This window comes from Podarcis muralis, chromosome 7, assembly GCF_964188315.1.
Source record: "Podarcis muralis chromosome 7, rPodMur119.hap1.1, whole genome shotgun sequence".
In the NCBI taxonomy this organism is placed as follows: Eukaryota; Metazoa; Chordata; class Lepidosauria; order Squamata; family Lacertidae; genus Podarcis; species Podarcis muralis.
Window position 1 is genome coordinate 90,971,805 of NC_135661.1, and position 22,716 is coordinate 90,994,520.

General features: G+C 46.8%; 1 long non-coding RNA gene and 1 pseudogene across 1 annotated transcript; both read left to right on the top strand.

The window, feature by feature from the left end:
* Positions 1 to 229: 229 nt before the first annotated feature.
* On the top strand, positions 230 to 19,791 carry LOC144328556 (uncharacterized; annotated as a pseudogene).
* LOC144328530 (uncharacterized) lies at positions 5,594 to 13,800 on the top strand. The gene is made up of 4 exons (XR_013393794.1): positions 5,594 to 6,129; positions 10,641 to 11,244; positions 11,510 to 11,593; positions 13,672 to 13,800. It is a non-coding gene; the product is annotated as an uncharacterized LOC144328530 (long non-coding RNA).
* Positions 19,792 to 22,716: the final 2,925 nt, after the last annotated feature.

Below are 22,716 nucleotides of genomic sequence, written 5' to 3' on the forward strand. Positions count from 1 at the left end.
ATTGCAGCTGCAACTGAATAAGTTAGAGAAGAACTTAAAAAAAATAATGAATTGAATAATTAGCTAATTGGGGGGTTGCTGAAGAAATTTTAAAACAGGGATGCAGAAAAGGGGAGGCATGGGGAAGTCCGGGAAGCAAGGTTAGGAAAAAAAAGGTTATGAAATTATACATGTTTATATGTTTGTTTGTTTATGTATTGTGTATTGTTTGTGCTTATTTTGTGTTTGAAAAATCAATAAAAATTTATATATAAAAAAACAACAGAGTATTCATACAAGGGAAAACCCCTATCAGTGTCTGGAATGTGGAAAGAGCTTCAGTCAGAGCTCCCATCTCACTTCCCATCAAAGGATTCATACAGGGGAGAAACCATATCACTGCTTGGAGTGTGGAAAGAGCTTCAGTCAAAGCCACAATCTCACTTGCCATCGTAGAATTCATACAGGGAGAAACCATATCACTGCTTCAGTCACAGCCATGATCTCACTTCCCATCGTAAAATTAATGCAGGGGAAAAACCCTATCAGTGTGTAGAATGTGGAAAGTGCTTCACTCGGAGTGCCCATCTCACTTCCCATCAAAGGATTCATACAGCGGAGAAACCCTATCAGTGGCTGGAATGTGGAAAGAGCTTCAACAGGAACGAAAGTCTCACAGCCCATCACAAAATACATACAGGGGAGGAACCCTCAGAACCCTCAGACAACTCAGAATCCGACCGGGAGGACGTGCACTGAGTGCAGCAGCGCACATAAGCTGCACACCCACTACGACAGCCTCGTCCGGAAGACGGGAATTGCGCAAGTTGCAGGGAGAGCCACGAGCAGAGGACTTGCCATTTCCGCAACGCAGAATGCCGACAATGCAGGGTGTGCCGTGCCTGCCCTGCCCGACGCCTTGAACCAGATGGCCGACCCAAGAGTCCCAGGCCCCGTGGTCTGACACACCAAGGCAACTCGACGAAGACCACAGGCTGTCAGCTCACTCTAATGCGGACAAAATTTACATTGAAGCACAGATAGAGGCAGCCCCGTCCCGCCTGGAGCTTGATACAGGCTCAACCCTGTCCATAATTTTGGCATGGACATTAAGGAAATTGTGTCCCAGTGGCGGCTCCAAGTTTGGTCAGCCCCATTCACCCTCCGGGAGACTTCCACAAACACAAGGTCCCCATGATGGGGGTGGGAACCTTCAACGTACAATGTCGAGGGAGGGAGTGGCGGTTGGACTTGATCGTGGTCAAGGGGCGCTACATTAGCTTACTAGGGTTGGCGTGGTTTGGGCCACTGGGGCTAGCTATCACTGAGGTAAACCGCACCAGCTCCCACGTGGACGTGGACGCCATGTGCAAAGAGTTTCCAGAGGTTTTTGATGGGCCATTGGGATGATATACTGCCCACCCCATTGGCCTACAACTAGACCCTGCCATACGAGCCATCATGTTCAAGGCCCACCAGGTCCCGTTCACCCCTAAAACCCCGCATTGACGAGGAATTAGACCGGCTCATGGAGCAAGGAGTGCTCTAGCCTAATGCCCCCGAGAAACCCCAATCATCACACCCGTCAAGCCCAATAGCTCAGTCCACATCTGCACAGACTACAAATGTACCATAAACAAGGCCCTTACGGCTCATGCATCCCCGGTGCCAATGGTCAGCCATGTCCTCGCAACCCTGGCAGGGTCTAAGAGTCCACCTGATTGGGGACAAGGTGAGGGCTATTTGCGTCGCCCCTGCACCTAAGGGCAAGGCGGAACTCCAAGCCTTCTTGGGACTATTGAACTTCCGGATGATTCCTGGGGGGAAACTGCAAGGAGGGCTGGACAGAGGAATCCCAAGGGGATAGCAGAAGGAGCGGGTAAGGGAGGCAGAATTAGGAAGTCCAGAAGTGACCAAGGCCGAGCAGCCACAGGAACCAGAACCACAACCGAGTGGACCAGCGGTGTCCAACCCAACGACCCCGTCACAACCGGCAGCCCTGGAACAAGAGCCAGAACCAGGAACCCCTGCCGAGAGACACCCAAGACCACAAGACATACATAGCTGACCGGCATACCTCAATGACTAGGAATGCTAACCTTCTGGGCGCAACAGGAACGTAGAGGGGAGGGGGGGGTTATGTACTAAGCTTGGATCCTAGAAGAAAAGGCAAGTAGGATCCTAGAATGCAACAACTGATTGGCTTGCAGGAAAAGACCAATCAGGCTCCAGGAGGGAAGCAGATTCAGCCAATCAGACGGGACTAATTGTGTAAATAATGTATATAAAAGCCTGAGGTTTGGGGTGCAATTAAATCACTGTTTTGCAAGCTGCAATAAAGAGCATGAAATCACTACAGGACTCCTGAGTAGATTTCAGAGAATCTAATGCATCTTTGGTTGGGATTGTCCACCAAGGAAATTGGAGATGGTTGCCAGTCAAAGGGTAGTTTAAGACGCAGGGGGGGAAAGACCTCCTAGTGAAAGGGGGGGGCAGTTTTGGGAGACATTCCAGCCGTGGCATTGGCAGCCAGATGAGGAATCCTGGAAGAGGACACTCCAGGCTCATCTAGTCCAACCCCTGCAATTCAGGAACCCCGGTTCTTAGTCCCGCCAGCTCCCTTGAACTGGGCAATTCAGATGCCTGGAGCAGCGCCCCGTTGGAGAGCAGCCTTGGGTCGCCTCTGGAGCTGGCCGGATCTTTTGGACGGCTGTTTCCATCCCCCCTGCCTTCTGCTGGCAGGCCCGGTTGGGAGTTGTAGTGCAAAGCCCATTGAGGGGGGCTGGTCCTGGAGGTGGTTTTCAAGTTGGAACTATGTTTTGACCCTTTGCCAAAAGGAGATGCCACAAAGTGGGTGTCGGGAGGGTGTCTTTTCAGTGCCAGAATACAAGGTGCTCTCTTGACCCGGGAGCCCAATCCCTCTCCCCCACCCCTAGAAAAGGGGGTCTTCCCCTCATCCTCTCCTTGCAGGACCCCCTTTTCCTTCCTCTTTGCTCAGAGAGTCGGAACCAACTCTCTCTCAAGGGATCCTGGAGCCAAACACTTGCAGAGTTTTACTTCTCAAGCAAAGGGTGGGAAGGAATACATTCTTGTTGCTCTTGAGATGTACAGAAATCTGTTCCCCGCGGAGGGAGAAGCTCGCCAGGCCCCCAAAGTCCCCTGATGGAGCAGCTCTGTGCCTGCGCCACGCCCGGGGCTCCTCCGCAGGCAGAGAGGGACCAGCAAAAAGGTTAAGTGGCACCAAGCTGGCTTCCTAGAGAGGAATCATAGAATCATAGAGTTGGAAGAGACCACAAGGGCCATCGAGTCCAACCCCCTGCCAAGCAGGAAACACCATCAGAGCACTCCTGACATATGGTTGTCAAGCCTCTGCTTAAAGACCTCCAAAGACGGAGACTCCACCACACTCCTTGGCAGCAAATTCCACTGTCGAACAGCTCTTACTGTCAGGAAGTTCTTCCTCATGTTTAGGTGGAATCTTCTTTTTTGTAGTTTGGATCCATTGCTCCGTGTCCGCTTCTCTGGAGCAGCAGAAAACAACCTTTCTCCCTCCTCCATATGACATCCTTTTATATATTTGAACATGGCTATCATATCACCCCTTAACCTCCTCTTCTCCAGGCTAAACATGCCCAGCTCCCTTAGCCGTTCCTCATAAGGCATCGTTTCCAGGCCTTTGACCATTTTGGTTGCCCTCTGGACACGTTCCAGTTTGTCAGTGTCCTTCTTGAACTGTGGTGCCCAGAACTGGACACAGTACTCCAGGTGAGGTCTGACCAGAGCAGAATACAGTGGCACTATTACTTCCCTTGATCTAGATGCTATACTCCTATTGATGCAGCCCAGAATTGCATTGGCTTTTTTAGCTGCCGCGTCACACTGTTGGCTCATGTCAAGTTTGTGGTCAACCAAGACTCCTAGATCATTTTCACATGTACTGCTCTCAAGCCAGGTGTCCCCCATCTTGTATTTGTGCCTTTCATTTTTTTTGCCCAAGTGCAATACTTTACATTTCTCCCTGTTAAAGTTCATCTTGTTTGTTTTGGCCCAGTTCTCTAATCTGTCAAGGTCGTTTTGAAGTGTGATCCTGTCCTCTGGGGCGTTAGCCACCCCTCCCAGTTTGGTGTCATCTGCAAATTTGATCAGGATGCCCTTGAGTCCATCATCCAAGTCGTTGATAAAGATGTTGAATAAGACCGGGCCCAAGACAGAACCCTGTGGCACCCCACTAGTCACTCTTCTCCAGGATGAAGAGGAACCATTGATGAGCACCCTTTGGGTTCGGTCAGTCAGCCAGTTACAAATCCACTGAGTGGTAGCATAGTCAAGTCCGCATTTTACCAGCTTCTTTACAAGAATATCATGGGGCACCTTGTCAAATGCCTTGCTGAAATCAAGGTAGGCTACATCCACTGCGTTCCCTTCATCTACCAGGGTTGTAATTCTGTCAAAAAACGAGATCAGGTTAGTCTGACATGACTTATTTTTCAGAAATCCATGCTGACTATTGGTGATCACAGCATTCCTTTCTAGGTGCTCACAGACTGTTTGCTTAATGATCTGCTCCAGAATCTTCCCTGGTATTGATGTCAGACTGACTGGGCGGTAATTATTTGGGTCCTCTCTTTTCCCCTTTTTGAAAATAGGTACAACATTTGCCCTCCTCCAGTCTGCCGGGACTTCACCTGTTCTCCAGGAATTCTCAAAGATGACTGCCAGTGGTTCTGAGATCACATCTGCCAGTTCTTTTAATACTCTTGGATGCAGTTCATCTGGCCCTGGAGACTTGAATACATCTAAACTAGCCAAGTATTCTTGTACTATCTCCTTAGTTATTCTGGGCTGTGTTTCCTCTGCTGAATCATTTGCTCCAAATTCTTCAGGTCGGGCATTGTTTTCTTTATCGGAGAAGACTGAGGCAAAGAAGGCATTGAGGAGTTCAGCCCTTTCTGTGTCCCCTGTTTGCATTTCACCATCTTCTCCTCTGAGTGACCCCACTGTTTCTTTGTTCTTCCTTTTGCTACGAACATACCCATAAAAGCCTTTTTTGTTGCTTTTAACCTCTCTAGCAAGCCTGAGTTCATTCTGTGCTTTAGCTTTTCTGACTTTGTGTCTACACGTGCTGGCTATTTGTTTGAATTCCTCTTTGGTGGTTTCCCCCCTTTTTCATTTTTTGTACACATCCTTTTTTAGTCTTAACTCAGTTAAAAGTTCTTTAGATAGCCACCCTGGCTTCTTTAGGCACCTTCCATGTTTCCGTCTCATTGGTATTGCCTGAAGTTGTGCTTTTACTATCTCCCTCTTAACAAACTCCCAGCCATCATGAACTCCCTTTCCTTTTAGTATTACTGTCCATGGGATCTCACCCAGCACTTCCCTAAGTTTTATGAAGTCGGCTTTCTTAAAGTCAAGAAATTGAGTCCTAGTATGCTTGGCTGCTCCTTTCCGCTGCATAGTAAACTTCAGAAGAGCATGATCACTCGCGCCTAATGATCCATCCACTTCTACCCCACTAACCAGGTCATCAACATTGGTTAGGACCAGATCTAAAATGGCTAAGAGGAATAAAGGAAGGAGGCTCCCCAGAGCACAAGCTCCGCCCCCATCAGGGCTTTTGTCTCTCTGCTCCGCAAGTGCTGCCTAGGGCGCCTTCTGGGATCTGGTGAGTGGTCTTGGGGAGATGGGGGGTCCCAGGGCTGCAGGGGAGGGTCCCCCAAAGAAGACCCCTCTGGGGCCCTGGCTCCTGAGAGAGAGAGAGAGAAGGAAGCAGGGCGAGCTCCACTTTGCAAGGGCTCAGAAGAACAGCCATGAGGGCCAGGGAGTCATGATGAGGGACCCCCAAAGTCATCTAGCCCATCCCCAGCCAGCCAGGAATCTTCTGCCCAGCCTGGGGCTCGAATCCAGGAGTCTGAGATCAAAGAGACTCATGCTCTACCCACTGAGCTCTCCTGCCTTGTTTGGGTTCATTTCTGGATGTCCAGGGTGCACGTGGCTCCTCCTGGAAGAGCCTCAGTGAGCTTGGTTTGCTCCACCTTGCAAGGGTTAAAAAGAACTGGGCTGCAGGGATCAGAAACAGGTCCTCCCTGCCAGAGGGTGAGGGGGCTTTCGTTTCCTCTGCAGGAGCTGCCTCAGTTTCCCTTCTGGCATCTGGTGAGTTTCCTCTCTTTTCTGCCCTAGGGTGCATTGGGGAGAAGTGGGGCGGGGTGTCCCAGGGCTGCAGGGGACGGATCCGTGGGGATTCTGCTCAGCTCCTGCAAGGGGATCCCCAAGCCAGGGCTAAGAGGTTCTGCCCCCCTTCCTCTCTGCAAAGCCAGGGAGGCTGCAAGTAAAAGGAGGTCTGCAACGCTTGTCTTGCTCCTTTGGGGAGGGGTCACTCAGTCAGGAAGAAAAGGGCCTGCAAAGGAACCCCGATGGGATTGAGGAATCAGCCACGTTCCTTAGCCCTGGAAATATCTGGAGGCCGAAATAAAAACTTGGCCTCTGTGCTAAAGAAAGTCCGTCCATCTCACAGTGTGCAGTTAGACCCATGGAACTCCCTGCCGCAGGAGGAAGAGATGGCTTGAGAAGAGGATGAGGCCCATTCAGGGAGGAGTAGAGGGCTAGCGATGGCTCCAGGCCCCCCAGTGGGAGGCAGCCATGCTTCTGAAGGGGGAGAGAGTTGCCCTCAGAACAAAGACAGAAGTCTGTCTTCAGAATATGGGAATATAGTGCTTGAACTCCGAGTCTGGGCTGTGATTCAGACTCATCCATGCTGGCCCAGGGAACATTTCTCTTCTCCTGACTGTCTATCAATCTGGTAATCTGGTAAAGACCAACTAACTTAGTTGGTCTTTAAGGTGCTACTGGAAGGAATTTTTTTTGTTTTGACTATGGCAGACCAACACGGCTACCTAACTGTAACTGGAACTATGGATGCCACCACATTGAGCCGCATGAAATGGAAGTCCATCAACCTCACCAAGAAACTTGCACAGGTACAGACTGATATCTTCTTTCTTACTAAATGCAAGAACCTGGACATTATACCCAAGGGTCTTAGAATTAAGAACCCTCTACAATCCACGTATCCCACTGAATATGCAAGAAAACTATGCAACACTTTCTCTAAGAAGCTGCTCAAACATCTGATCAGCGTTCTCTACTCTAAACAGAAGCTAATAAAGGAGGAACTCCTTGTATTGGACAACTCTATCAGGAACCACCAAGCTTGGCAAGAGTTCCAAAAGGAAAAACAAAACATTTACCACTCTCAACTGGAGCTACTGAAAAAAACAGAAAAACAAGAAACTCTCTAACCTTTCCAACCTACAGGCTACTAATCAAAACAAGATCAACAATATTGTCAATCTCTCACAGCAAGCACTCAGCCCAGCTGAGGAATCAGTCCTTTCACGTGGACTGTCATTCTGCCCTGCCAAATCCCCACACATGATTCAGTTCTGTGGGGACTTGGAAGCATTTTTCCGCCGTTTACGCCTGAAGGAGTATTTTCAACACACACAACAACAAGACAAAGCAGAACAAGCAACAACTTCACAACACAACACCTCTCAACCCACTGGAGAACAACAACCACCCTCCCAACAGAACACTAACCACCATCTACCACCGAAAAAGTGTTACACAAAAAGGGACTCCACATGGACCCCTCCTGATGGACGCAATACCACACTGGACTTGTACATTGACTGCTTCCGCCACAGAATCCAAACAGATGTGACCAGAAAACACCATCGCTTACAACAAAATCTAAACCATGCTGAAAGGAGAGCCATAGATAATCTCAGAAACAACCCAGACATTATAATTAAAGAAGCAGACAAAGGTGGAGCTGTCGTCATCATGAACAAAACTGACTACATTCAGGAGGCTCACAGACAACTTTCCAATACCGCCTTTTACATAAAATTGGACTCAGACCCCACACAAGAATACAAAAAAGAACTGAACAAGATTGTTAAGGAGCTACCCCCACACATCCAAGAACAGATCCTCACCAACACACCAACAGAACCTCGACCAGGAACCTTCTATCTTCTACCTAAAATACACAAACCAGGAAATCCAGGACGCCCCATCATTTCAGGTATTGGCACTATCACAGTGGGTGTCTCTGGTTATATGGACACTGTTCTGAAACCATATGCCATCAGTGCTTCCAGCTATGTACGTGACACCACAGATTTTCTGAGGAAAATACAATCTTTAAATAATCTCCCCAACAATACTATACTAGCCACTATGGATGTGGAATCTCTGTATACCAACATCCCACACAACGATGGTTTACAAGCTATAAGGAACACCATTTCAGATAAAACCACAGCGGACTTTGCCACCAAACTCTGCCAATTTGTCCTTACCCACAACAACTTCAAATTCAGTGATGACCCGTTCCTTCAGATCAGCGGCACAGCAATGGGCACCCGCATGGCCCCACAGTATGCCAACATCTTCATGGCAGATTTAGAACAACGTTTCCTAAACTCCTACCCACTCAAACCTCTCTTGTACCTACGATACATTGACGATATTTTTATCATCTGGACACATGGTCAACAGACCCTGGACACCTTCCACCAGAAATTCAATGATTTTCACCCCACAATCAACCTAACAATGAATCAATCTACGCAAGAAATACATTTTTTGGACACTACTATAAAAATACAGGATGGGCGCATAGACACCACCTTATACCGTAAACCAACTGACCGACAAACATATCTACATGCCTCTAGCTACCATCCCAAACATACCAAACAGTCCATTGTATATAGCCAGGCACTACGTTACAGCCGTATCTGTTCCAATTCTACAGACAGAGACTCTCACCTAAGAGATCTACAGCAAACCTTTTTAGAACTAAAATACCCAGCAGATGAATTTAGACAACAGATCAACAGAGCCAGACTGATACCCAGAGAGAACTTGCTGCAAGACAGACCCAAAAAAGAAAATAGCAGAACACCTCTAGTCATCACATACAGCTCCCAAGTTAAAACAGTACAACGCATCATCAGAGATCTACAACCTCTCCTGGACAATGACAGTTCTCTTTCTCAAGCTCTGGGAGGAAGACCTTTCATTGCCTACAGACAGCCACCCAATCTTAAACAACTCCTAACCCACAATAATACTACAACCAGACTTAACACGGACACTGGCACCAGAGCCTGCAATAAACCCAGATGCCAACTTTGCTGCCACATACACCCAGACAACACCATTACTGGCCCCAACAACATCACACATACCATCTCGGGACTATTTAATTGCTCATCGTCTAACATTGTGTATGCCATCAAATGCCAACAGTGTCCTTCAGCTCTCTATATTGGACAAACAGGCCAAACCTTACGCCAAAGAATAAACGGACATAAATCTGACATCAAGAATCACAAGACAGAGAAACCAGTAGGAGAACACTTCAATCTCCCAGGACATTCTATACAAGATCTCAAAGTAGCTGTTTTACTACAAAGGAATTTCAGAAATAGACTGGAAAGAGAAGCTGCTGAATTGCAACTTATTACCAAACTTAAAACCTCGGAGAGACCTGGTCTGAACAAAGACATTGGATTCTTATCTCATTATACATGACAAAGCCATTTTTCACCTTCTCACCCCTTGCTTTTTCCTGTAAGACCTATTGCCGTCCTTAAGAGTCGTCAACAGGCTCATCACAGCTATCTGCCAATCACCCATTCCCACCACCCTTCTGAGTAATACCCCTCCCCACCTTCTCACTATATAGAAGGATCTGGCAACTTCTGTTTCAGTGTATCTGAAGAAGTGTGCATGCACACGAAAGCTCATACCAAGAACTAACTTAGTTGGTCTTTAAGGTGCTACTGGAAGGAATTTTTTTTGTTTTATCAATCTGGTAGTAGAAGAATGCATTTGCATTTGCTTTTGTTGCAGGAATTTATGTATAGGGTGGGGGGGGGGGGTTGCCCCTCCAGCAGATATCATGCATATGCAACTCATTACCAAAATCAGCACAATCACTTTTGTGATTTGTCCCCACAAAACACTTCATCACAGTTTCTTCGTATCTATTCAAAGGGCCTTTGCTGTACGATACCAAATGTAAGAATTCCCTGATAAATATATGTACTGGCTCACTGGGAAAATTCCTATAGACATGTGAGCTCAGCTCCTCAGCAGCCCCTCTGCCTGAGGGATAATCCCTGGCATCCTGATACCTGAGTGCCAGACAGGTAGCCATTCCAGAAATAACAAACCCAGATGAAGACAAAAGGGTGGGATGAACTTGGCTGGGAAACAGGGAAATGTAAATGTCTCTTTTGTGACACTTGATGGGTGTTTGGTGGAGGGCAAGGGGAACCATGGGGCAGGGTCCAGGATGTTCAGATTCCTGCCACAAGACCTCCCCTTTCATGATGTAACCATGATGTATTAGTGATGTAGTTTGGGGGGGGGGGCGTAACATGGGGATTAGCAGCTAATAAAAGTTTGGGGGCTCTTTTGTTCGGGGCTTCCATCTTGTTCCACCTTGTGGCAGGTGGGAGTCCTGTCGCGACAGTCTTCAATCAAGACCAAGCCTACTGGCTTCAGTTTTGCTCTAGTATTCCTGGCTGCTGTCCTTGTTTTTTTGTCCAAGGGAGCCCTCAGATTTCTCTGTTAACACTTTAAAGGATTCTCTGGCACCTCTCCTCAGGACGGACAGAACTTGGCAGAAGACCTAGGGACTCCTTCCGATCTCTTGGGAACAGAGATGGATGAGCAAGACTCAGCTGGCCCTGAAGCAGGAAGAGGCCATGCCCTGGAAACTGGGAAAAGTGGGGGATTCTGGGAAAATTCTGTGAAGAAGGAACTGGGTGAGGAGGACACCCCTTGCTCAGAGGTGCAGAGCCAGCAGCTCAGTCAGTTCTGCTACCAGGAGGCCAAAGGACCCCAAGAGGTTTGCAGCCAACTCTACCACTTTTGCCACCAGTGGCTGAAGCCAGAAAGGCACACGAAAGCTGAGATGTTGGACCTGGTGATCTTGGAGCAGTTCCTGGCTGTCCTTCCTCTGGAGATGGAGAACTGGGTGAGGGAATGCGGAGCGGAGACCAGTTCCCAGGCGGTGGGAATGATATTGGACAGCCCTAAATTGTTTGTCTCCTAAGTCATTCCATTTCTAATCTACTTTTTTTGAATCCTTGTTGCTCTTTCAGGGGAAGGATCCGTTAGCAGAAGTGGGTCCAGATTCCTCTGAGGCAGAGAAGACTCCCTTGGACTCCAGAGAGAGGCCTCTGGGTAAGGAGGAAGGAGTTTTTTCTCTGTCTGGTAACAAGCTGTGGATTTTGAAACTAATCTGTGATTTCTTTTCATCTTATTGGAGAATTCACAGGGGCCAAGAGCCTAGAGAAAGAGAGATGTGCTTTTGCACAACTAGTATGTGAAATGGGTAGAAATGTCCACATTTAGGTGGCAACTCCTACTTGTTTGAAGGCGCACCTGTAGTTTTCCTTCGGAGTGAAGCATGCGCTCTTGGCTTCCCACTTACCTTCTTCTCTCGCAGGAGACGTAACGAGGCCAGCAAGACCTGCTTGTCCATCTTTTTTTTGGTGGCGGAGGGGAAGCTGCCCCTGTGGACCCAGAGCAGGTAGGAGGAAGGGGCCATGTGGGGAGAGAGGATGTCATGGACTGGTGGACACAGGAATGGCGGGAGGAGCCGCCAAGGAAGGAGGGTTGAAGGCTCAAATAGGCTTCTGAGCAGTTCACACCCCATACCAAAGAGTGGCCAGGATTCACCCCATCAGTCCCACAATGGGGTTTCCCCCTCTCATTCCCTTGCACACCTTGCAGATGTCTATAGGGCTTCAGGAGGGTCCTCCCCACCCGGCAAGAACAGCACACAGGGACAGAAGAAAGGGGACCCTTCTATGTGGCAAATGGGAATGTGCACATGATCTGAAGAATGATTTGAAGAACACCATGTTCTTTTTTTCATAATTTTTTTCCATTTTCTAATTAAAACACATTCATATTAGTAACAAATCAAACCAAATCTTTCCATGTTCAAAAACAAAAAATAAATAAATAGCCAATTATATAATCCAAATTAATTAATTTCAATGGCACTTCCTGTGTTCTGGATTTCAAAAGCTAAATATCGATCCTTTATCTTTCTGCTATCTTCTCTATTACTTCACAGTTTTCCAATCCTGATATTAACAATCTTCTTTCTCTATCAGTCAGTTGTTGGTATAACTCACTATCTTGTTTTATTTTACCATTCCTTATTTCTGTAATCACGCAGGGGGCTTTTCCCACATTGTTCTTAGTTTTAATATTTTGAAGCACAGTCCACTTGGATGGGCCCTTCTTTTTCTGCTGATTGTTGTTCTAATAGGCTCTGGGCTTCCATCCAAGGTTGAAATTAATTAGCGACTTCTCACTGTCTTTGATGTTTCAAATGTACTGTCAAGGTGTACTGACTTACTGTCAATCAGTAAGTCACACAAAGATTGTTTCGGTTTCCTTATAAAAACCCATTCCAGCTCTCGTACAGCTGGCAGGCATCCAGAGTTCACCGCCACTCTTTTCTCAAACTGTAATCTTCCATGCAAACAAATGCATCCTCTGTACACCCCTTTTGCAATTCCAATAAAAAAAAATCTCCAATCTGCCCCCATTGAAGGAGGCTTTTTCTGATCATATCCTTTTTCTTGCTGCATCAGAGCTTTTACCATTGCCATCTTCCTCCTTAGCCTGAGCTGTTATGATCATATCTGATCTTCCTCTGCCAGTTTTGATCAGGACTCTCCACCAAGGACTGCGATGAGTCAATAAGTCCAATGATTTTACTCCTCCGGCGTTTCCTTCGAGTAATTAATTCTTTCTTGGTGGGGTTCACCAAATCATGAAATAGCAAATATAATAAATGCAAAAGTACAGCAGCCACTCACCTCATTCATCAAAATGGCATGAAAGGAATCTTTTTGAAGTCTGTAACTCCAACGACTGTGTAGTTTAGCAGATTTTTCTTTTAGCTCTTTCCTTCCAGAACAGGACTGTTTTTTGCCAAATCTTTTAATTTTAGGGAAACGGACTCCTAGCTGACAAGAGTTGCCAAATTTGTGCCTTGGACATAACCCAGAGTCCCTGCCTCCACAGCTGCTCTGGGCGCAAACAATGAAACGCCATTCAGTGATGTTTATGTGCTGAGAATAAGGAAGTGCTGCCTCACCTTCTGAATGTCACTAATTTTTTTTATCAACCGTTGCAGTTTTATTTCTAGATTGAATGCTAAAATAGACTTCTAAGCAGTTTGCACACTATACCAAACAGTGGCCAGGCTTCACGTCCTCATTCACACAATGGGGCTTTCCCCCTCTCTCCTCACATGCCCTCATGTGACCTTGAAGTTTGCCGGGGGGCACCTGGAGGTCTCTCTCTCCCCGCACCTCCCAGAACCAAAAACAGGGAGAGGAGAGAAGAGATCCTTCCATGTGGCAAACAGGAAAACTATGATCTGGAGAAGACCAGGTTCTTTATGTTCATCATTGAAATAAACAATAAGAGGATTCCATTAAGACATTAACATATGCACCCATAATCAAAATGTGCAGCAAAACAAACCCATTAAAACAGAACAGCAATTAAAAGGGAGAAAACAACAGAGTGTAACAGATCACCTTTATTAGGTCTAAGAGGACAGCCTTTTTCTTTTTCTGTTAGGGTCCAGTGTGCTTTGAAGATGTAGCTGTCTATATCACAGATGAGGAGTGGGCGTTGCTGGATCCTGACCAGAGAGCTCTCCATAAGGAAGTCATGGAGGAGAATCGTGGGATCTTGGACTCACTCGTTAAGGCTCCCTATTGGATCATCTTATCTGCTTTGTAATTCAATCTCTCTAGGTGACAAACCTCTGATATTTCGATGGGACTCAACACCACCACCCACAGCACCTGGGATGCTAACATTCCCACAGCAAACCTTGGATGGATGGCTATTGATTGTTTCCCCTGTGAATATTCTTCCTTCTATTCTGCCTTTGTGAAACATGGACAGGCTCCTCTGAACTGGCCAGGCCTTCTTAAATGTAGGCTTCAGATTGGTTTGGGAAGTAGAAGTGGGTTCTGTCAGGGTTTTTGCATCTGAAGAAGTGTGCATGCACACGAAAGCTCATACCAAGAACTAACTTAGTTGGTCTTTAAGGTGCTACTGGAAGGAATTTTCTTTGTTTTGACTAAAAGCAGTTTGTTTACAGCATTCTAGCCATTATCACAGAACCTTGTACAAATGTGTCTGTCCCGGACGAAAACGAAACTAGAGCAGAACAAAGAACTTGAGACTCTCAGAAGTGATGCAGAGTCTCTCTCTGTCCCACAGTAGGCAGAACGCACACTCTGAGCTGCTTAACCCTGTGATGTCAAGGACATCTAGGACTGCACAAATATTAGAAGACTGAAGGCAGCCCTGTATCAGGAAGTTTTTGATTCTTGATGTTTTACTATGCTTTTATACATGCTCTAAGCCGCCCAGAGTGACTGGGGAAAGCCAGCCAGATGGGTGGGGTATAAATAATAACGTTACTATTACTACTATTAGTATATAATTCCCTTCAGTTCTTTCTCTGTCACAAGCATTAATTGGCATTACTCTGTTAGTTGGGGCTGCATTTATTCCTGAGGCTCTAATCTGTTTGTCGCTCAGTTGCAGGTGGTGATGAATTGGAAATGAAGAGTGAGGGAGACCACAACGAAATCCACACAGTGGAGGAGCCATATCCATATTCAGAGTGTGGAGAGAGCTTCAGTCAGTGCTTGGAATGTGGAAAGAGCTTCAGTCAGAACGCCCATCTCTTTGTGCATCACAGAATTCACACCGGGGAGAAACCATATCAGTGCCAAGAGTGCTTCAAAAAAAGGGTCAGTGTCACTTCTCATCAGAGAATTCATTCAGGGGGGAAAATCCTGTCAGTGCCTGGAATGTGGAAGGAGCTTCAGTCACAGCCACCAGCTACTGTATTTTCCGCTCCATAAGATGCACTTTTTTCCTCTTAAGAATTAAGGGGAAATGTCTGTGTGTCTTGTGGAGCGATTGTGTGGTCCCTGGCAGAGGCGGAGCTGGGGACCTTGGTTCCTGCAGGGGCGTGGGTGTGGTGCGCTGCCTGTGTGAGTGTCCTAATGGCGATGCCCGCGCAAGGGGGTGGGTGGGGAGAGACGAGGCGGGGGAAGAGGGCTTGAGAACACTCTTTAGAGTTCCCTCCGTCCGAGGGGCTCTGTGGCTTGCATGGGAGCAGCCAGGAGCCAGCGCAGAGGGCGATCTTTCTCCCTCGCGCGCTCTGTCAAATTGGGACGGGGAGCTCCTGCCAAGCAATATATTCGCCTCTTCCCCCGAGGCTTAGCTGCCAGATGCCCATGTGTGGCTGAAGGCTCTGAGGGAGGCCTTGCCCCGAAGTAGAGGAAACAGGTCTCTCTATCCCTTGGATGAGCAAGCAAGGCTGACCGGCAACACTTTTGGGTTTTGCTAGCAAGGCGAGGCGGCAACCTTCACTTTTGCTCTGTTTCTGTTTTGCATTTTTATGTTGTGATCTTCGGATGGAGGGCAGTATACAAATTAACAACCACAACACCTGATCTAGACAAGCGCTCTCTCGCTCGCTCTCTCCACCCTGCTCCCCCAGCGTCCACTCTTCCAGGGGGCGGATTTACTGTAGTTGCAGCAGGAGTTTGCTGTGGCTTAATGCCAGGCCAGACAGAGAGAGAGAGAGAGAGAGAGAGGTACTACCGCCAGAGTCGAGTAATGTCTGAGCAAGCATTGCCCAGGGAGATAGATGTTGCGGCTGCAGAATGAGGCTCATTGAAAAGAGTGGCGACAGCTGTTGGTGCAGCGGCTGGGAAAGCTGATGAGTTCAGTTTCGTCTCTGCTGCTGCCTTTGAAGGCAGGCTGACTGAGCTGCAGGTGCTGTCCCATTGCCAAGGCTCCAGCGGGAGAAGGAAGGGAGGCCGTTCACAGGCAGTGGGAACGAGCCTGCAAGCACGGGCTCTCGCACGAGCGTCATCCCAATGGGGCGGCGTATCCTGGTCTGTCCGGCGGCGTGTTGCTTTCCCACTCGTCGCCTAGCAACTGGTCTGGCCAGGACAGCAGTGCCTTCCTTTACCTTGCCGATACTCCTTCAAGATAAAAAAATGCTATCTCGCGATGTACACAGCTGAGCCTGCCGATTAGTGGGGTGGGCTGAGCATGCTTTCCTGCTGTCCCCTGGCCCACGCACTGACTGCCTCCAGAGTTCAGTGGACACCCTTTGCCATGCCTGACATGATGAGTCTCTCAGCCAACATGTTCAGACCAACTACATGCCAGTTGCTTAACCTCAAACCTATTTTAATAGGGGTTTTACTGAGAAGAGGTTTCTTAATATAAGAAAATGAGAAAATATTCATTCTATTTAAATATATTTCACAATATGTATGTGATATATCAATCTCCATTTCAGATTTAATTTGAATTGCCAATTTTCTACATGAAAATTTATTCTTTTGGCGATACAAATTACAAATAAGCTCATATATTTCAGCAAAAAGTTTTGAATGTCTGCCATTTTTACTAACACATTTTAATAAGCTAGTCACTTTATATTTCTGAAGACTCTTACAAGTGATGACTTTCTTATTTTACAATTTAAAAATAAAACACTCATAAATAGTGAAAATGATATAGTATTTTATCACAGGAAAATATATAAAGGAATAATTTAGCAAATATATAATTAATCATATGGGTTTATGCTATAATATCAATAAACTTTTAGGGTGATAACTTTTTTTTTTTACAGATGGTATGTCGGCTATGTTTAATATGGGCAGCGCTCAGTGGTAAACATTGGAGATACATTACCCCCTTTCTACATACAAGGATGATAAAGCAGAGAAGACTAGCATATAGGATTCCTTTTAAACTAGAGGTAGTGAAATATGCTAGGGAGCATGGAAACAGAGCAGCGGAGAGACATTTTGGGCCACCTCCAACTGAAAAAATGATAAGAGGTTGGAGGAAACAGGAGGATCAGCTGCAAAAAGCAGATAAAAGCAAGCACACTTTTCGTGGACATGCTGCAAAGTGGCCACAGTTGGACGTGGCCATGAAAGAATGGATCACATATCACCAGAATAATGGCTTCCCAGTCTCTACAAAAATGATAATATGTGAAGCCAAACGCATTGCTGTAGAGAAAGGCATTCACGATTTTACTGGATCACCATCATGGTGCTACAGATTTATGAAGCGATGTGGCCTTGCTATGCGCACCAAAACTAGAACCGCACAAAAAATGCCAGAAGAATATGAATCTAAGATTCTGTCTTTTCATAAATTTGTAATTGATGCTAGGAAGAAAAATGGGTTTGAAAATGGCCAGATTGGGAATATGGATGAAGTCCCACTACCCTTTGATGTGCCATCTAATAGGGCTGTTGATCTGAAAGGTGCCAAAACTATCGCTGTGAAAACCTCCGGACAGGAGAAAACCCATTACACTGTTGTGTTGTGTTGCTGTGCAGACAGCACCAAATTGCCACCCATGCCAATTTTCAAAAGGAAAACATTTCCGAAAGAAGTGATTCGAAGAGGAGTTGTTGTACATGTTCATGAGAAAGGATGGATGGACGAAAATGGAATGAGAGTATGGGTTGAAAAAGTGTGGTCCAAACATCCTGGAGGGCTTTTGAAAAAACCTGCCTTATTAGTACTTGACCAGTTTAGAGCCCATATTAGCAAAACAAAAAAGTGCTTTGAAGAAGTGAAGACTCATCTAGCTGTAATTCCTGGAGGTCTTACCAGCCAATTGCAACCTCTCGGCGGTTCCATCAACAAGCCATTTAAGGTCTTTATGCGAGAAGAGTGGAACAAATGGATGGCTGCTGGTAATCATGTTCTGAAACCTACTGGACGAATGAAGATTCCCACTATCACTCAAGTTTGTGAATGGGTGAAAACATCATGGCACTCGGTGAAGGAGGAAATCGTTGCACAGTCATTCAAAAAATGTGGCATTAGCAATGCTTTGGATGGAAGCGAAGATGGTATTTTATATGAAGATAGCGAAGAAAGTGATGTTGGTGGTTATGAGCAACTGAGCTTCCTAAATTCTGACTCTAGCAATGATGAGTTCTTGGGGTTCACAGAAGACTAGAAGAGTTCTCAAACCTTAAAGTCTCTCTTCATTTTTTAATGACCGTTATGATAGTTCTTAATGCCACTGTTGACTGCTGTTCACTTTACATTGCTGAAATATTATTCTGATATACTGGTAGTTTATTAAGTAGTTTAGTACAACATTTGATTCAGAATATTATTTTTTTCCTTGCTTTCCTCCTCTAAAAACTAGGTATGTCTTATGGAGTGAAAAATACGGTAAGTGTCCATCAAAGAATTCATACAGGGGGAGAAGCCATATCAGTGTTTGGGATGTGGAAAGAGCTTCAGCAAGAGTGGCAATCTCATGGCCCATCAAAGAATTTATACAGGAAAGAAACCCTATCAGTGCCAAGAGTGTGGAAAGAGTTTCAGTCAAAAGGGCAGTTTCACTTCTCAGCAAATTCATTCAGGAGAAAAACCCTATCAGTGCTTGGAATGTGGAAAGGGCTTCAGTCACAGCCACCAGCTAAGTGTCCCATCAAATAGTTCATACAGGGGAGAAGCCATATCAGTGCTTGTAACATGGAAAGAGATTCACTGAGAAGCCTAAACTTGTTATCCATCAAAGAATTCACACTGGGGGGGGGGGAGATTTCAGTGCGGAAAGAGCTTCAGTCACGGGCACTGGCAGAGGAACGGGCTTGTGGGGGGAGCAGGCCGCCCCCGGCACCACTATTCCGGTAGGGTGCCATTGCAACACCCCCCCCCCCAGAATGCAGGAGACAGGGAGGGCAGTCTCTCTCTAACTGGCCAGGATGTCAAAAAGAACTACTGCTGCTGCCGCCCCATTCATATGCTCTCCTCCCGTGCGCTTGCCTGTCGTGGGGCCCCGGGGAGGGGAGCGTATCAATGGGGCAGCGGTGGCAATATTCCTTTTGGCCATGATCCTCACCAGTTAGAGAGAGACTGCTCTCCCCACTCCAGAGAAACAGGGCGGGGGGGGGGGGCACAGGCTCAACTTGCTGGCCATCATTTCCCTTTTCCCCTGCAACATGCACTTATAAACAACAGCCGCCAAACCTAGAAGCACTTTGCACAAGGCGTTCTGCTGCGGTCTCCTGGTTTGTTTCGTTAAAAAAACAAAGCGCTCACTTTAAGAAACTGAGTCTCCGTCTGTCCGTAGTCCTGGATAATCCTTGGCACGGGAAGGTATTTCTTGCCATTGAGAATTGCCGCCTGCCACCCCTGCCTTCTCTGTCTGCTCCTCAAGGTGACAACCGGCCAGTAATTTCTTTCAGCTGGTGGGGTTACAGGCAGCCCCACCCAGAGGAAGGGGAGCACATTCCTGGAACCAACCAGCGGCGGCTGCAGCGTGAAAAGAGCAGCAAATAAACACTACTTTTTATAAATAATGATAATATCTACAACAGCTTCCCTACAGTCTCCTGCCCCCAACTCGCTGGTGCCGAATGAGCCTCGGATTGAGGAAGTTGGCTCCATCTCGCCCAGTCTTGGATCATCTCCAGAGTATGGTTCCATTTTGATGTTTAGTTTTTGTTCTTGATATTTTTTGTCGTTTACGATGGTTGTGAGACGACATATAATAGCATGGCCCGTGCTAGGTTACTACATTTGTAGATTTGTATTCATAGAACTGCTGAAAATGTGGAGAATGTGTAATGCATGTTTGCACTCAATAAAGTGTTTGAAAATAAACTTGCATTTAGATGCATTTTACTTTAATTACATCAGTATTTTCATAACAAACAATACATGTGCTTAGGGGGTAAGGGTTTCTTTAACTAATCTAGTGGAAGAGACTCGAGTGCTAAAATCCACGGGTTAGGGGGCGCAAATTACTTGCCTTGCCCCGGGTGCTGACAACCCACGCTACGCCACTGTCCTCGCACCCCAGAATTTTCCATCTCAGAATCCAGAGCCCGCAGGCCCAGAGAGTCAACAACCAGCTGCACAGCCTTCCTCAGCCCAAGGGTCAGTCAGTAGTGGTACGTGCTACACTTTAATCAGTGGAAGGCTGCATGGAGCAGATAAGACTAGGCAAGCAAGCTCTCCCAAGTCTCTTCCATTCCTTCCCTCCTCCTTGGCTTGAACAGAGCAAGGCAAGCACACATGACTGGCACTGGCCCCACCCCTCCCAGGCAGAGAAGTCTATCTTTCACGCTGCACAGAGCCCTGTTGGTGCACTGCAGATTGCCCACAGGCAGAGAGAGGCCTTGGGGATCAGGGAAGGGATCCTCGGAGGGATCCAGAACTACCTGCAGAAGGCAGGAGGCCAGGCTGCAGGTTGGTAACTGGACCTCATCCTGACTCTGACGTTAAAGGGAAGGGGGAGACCAGGCTCCAAGCTAACAAACTTTTGCAGAAAATGGAAGAATTGGAATCTGTGTTTATGCTTCGTTTTTGGACCTGTGTGCTAGGTTATTTTCACAAGGTCAGCAAAGCCCTTAAAAAATCAGGCCTGTTATTGAGCTCTTGTGCAAGTTTGTACAGTTCACCTCTGGATTTTTTAAGGAAAATTAGAGATTTTGATGAGCTTGAGAAACAAGCAAAAGCCACCTTGCCAAATGTTAACTGCAAAACAAGGAGACAAAGAGTTAGGGAACGGTAAAGAAATGACTGAAGTTCACCTGATGCTTTAGGCTTAGATGCACTTTCTTCAAGAGAGAGGTTTAGGATAAAATCCCTTGTTCCTATATTAGATGCACTTGAAGCCAATTTAAACAGAAGTAGTGTGTATAGTGATACTGCACAATTGTTTGCCATTCTTGCTAATTTGACAGCATCTCAGCAAGAAATTCAGCAACGTGTTGAACTGTTGATGGAAGCATCCCCAGAAGATCTGGACCTGGAACCTATTGATGATCTTTTGCACTTTCACCTGTTCATGAGACAAAGCCATAGGCTTACAGCAGAGCACTCTCTGTCTCATACAGACCTTTCTCAAATTATATACAAGGAAAAAATTCAGATGGCCTTTCCTAATGTGGAAGCAATCTTGTGGCTATTTCTTTGCCTTATGGTCACTAACTGCTCAGGAGAGAGGAGTTTTTCAAGACTCAAAAGAATTAGAAATGAATTAAGGGCCACAATGTCTCAAGATGTTGTCCACACTGAGCATTCTGTACATTGAAAGTGACAAACTTAGACAAACAAATTTTGATGAAGTTTTGGATGATTTTGCTATGAGGAAGGCTAGGGGGGAAACATTTTAGCCTTACTGTATTTGATGGTTGTAGTTTACTTCTTAATATGTATTTTAAAACTGACTTGTTAAAGACAACATAAAGTAGATTCTAAAAGTACCACACTGTCAGGTAATCATGGTCATATTATTTACACTTCCCAGGCAATATAATTTGTAAACTCAAGGTGGTGTTTTTTTTAAGAATAACATTACAACTTCATTTTCCTAAAAATTAATGCTTATTCCACAAAAGGTTTACAAAGTTCGGTTATTGCAAAAAGTTTTTCAGTGTTAATGTTATGCATTTTTTAAAATCACCATGGAATTGAACAATAACGTCTTATCTCCTTTAGAGGAGAAATTGTGAATTGCAGAATTTTCAATCCCCGTCATCATCCTTGGCTTCACTCAATTTTGTTTAACACTCTTCCATTTTCTAGTCCTGAGGGTGGGGGATTGGGAGGGGTTGAAATAAAGGAGGAGAAGGACCGCCCGGAGGATGGCCTTGCAGAGACACTCCTGGCCCCTTGCAGGACAACAAAGCAGCCTTGTTGTGGGGGGGGGGGGACCTCAGGCGACCCCTCCGGGCCTTTCACCCCTCGAGCTGTTGGTAGAGCCGGGGACTAAGAGGCCATCCAAACACCCCAAATCCCTTTCACCCACGCAGGACGACGAGCCAGAGTGGCCCCCTCCACATATAAACTCCCCTCCTAGTGATCTGCAGCCAAGAGGCTTGTAAACCCTTCAATGGAGTCCCGAAACCCCTCAATGAAACATCAGGATTTCTCAAAGAACCATCGCTGACCAATCGGCATCGTCCAAAGGTGACAGGCAGCCAATCCGAAGTCAGGAAGCAGCAGCCCCGTCTCTGGAGCGCGCGATCCGCCAGGAGAGCGCAAGAAACGGAGAGCAGAAAGCGGGGAAGAAGCGCGCTGCAAAATGTAGCAAGAGCGGATACAATGTTTCCTCTGCAGATTCAAGACAGAAACAGGAATCCAGGGCTCCCCTCCCTCCCTCCCTCCCTCCCTCAAGCAGAAGGTCCTTTGCCCTTAGGGGGGAATCCAGCTTCGCCCCAGGAGGCAGCCCACACCCCAGGCAGAAACCCCTCGGGATGCAGAAGTGAATCCGGATCCTTCCAGAGGAGAAGCGCAGGAAAGCCTCGCGACTGGGAGGAGGTGTAAGCGCGCTACAAAATGTAGCAACAGCGGATACAACGCATCCTCCTGTTTCCTTGTTTCTTGCAAGACAGAAAGACAGGGCGATCCAGGGCTCCCCTCCCTCCCTCCAGCAGAAGGTCCTTTGCCCCTCCCTTAGCGGGAATCCAGCTTCGCCCCAGGAGGCAGCCCATACCCCAGGCAGTAATCCGGATCCTTCCAGAGGAGAAGCGCAGGAAGGCCTCGCGACTGGGAGGAGGTGTGAATCCCGTTCCTGCTCTT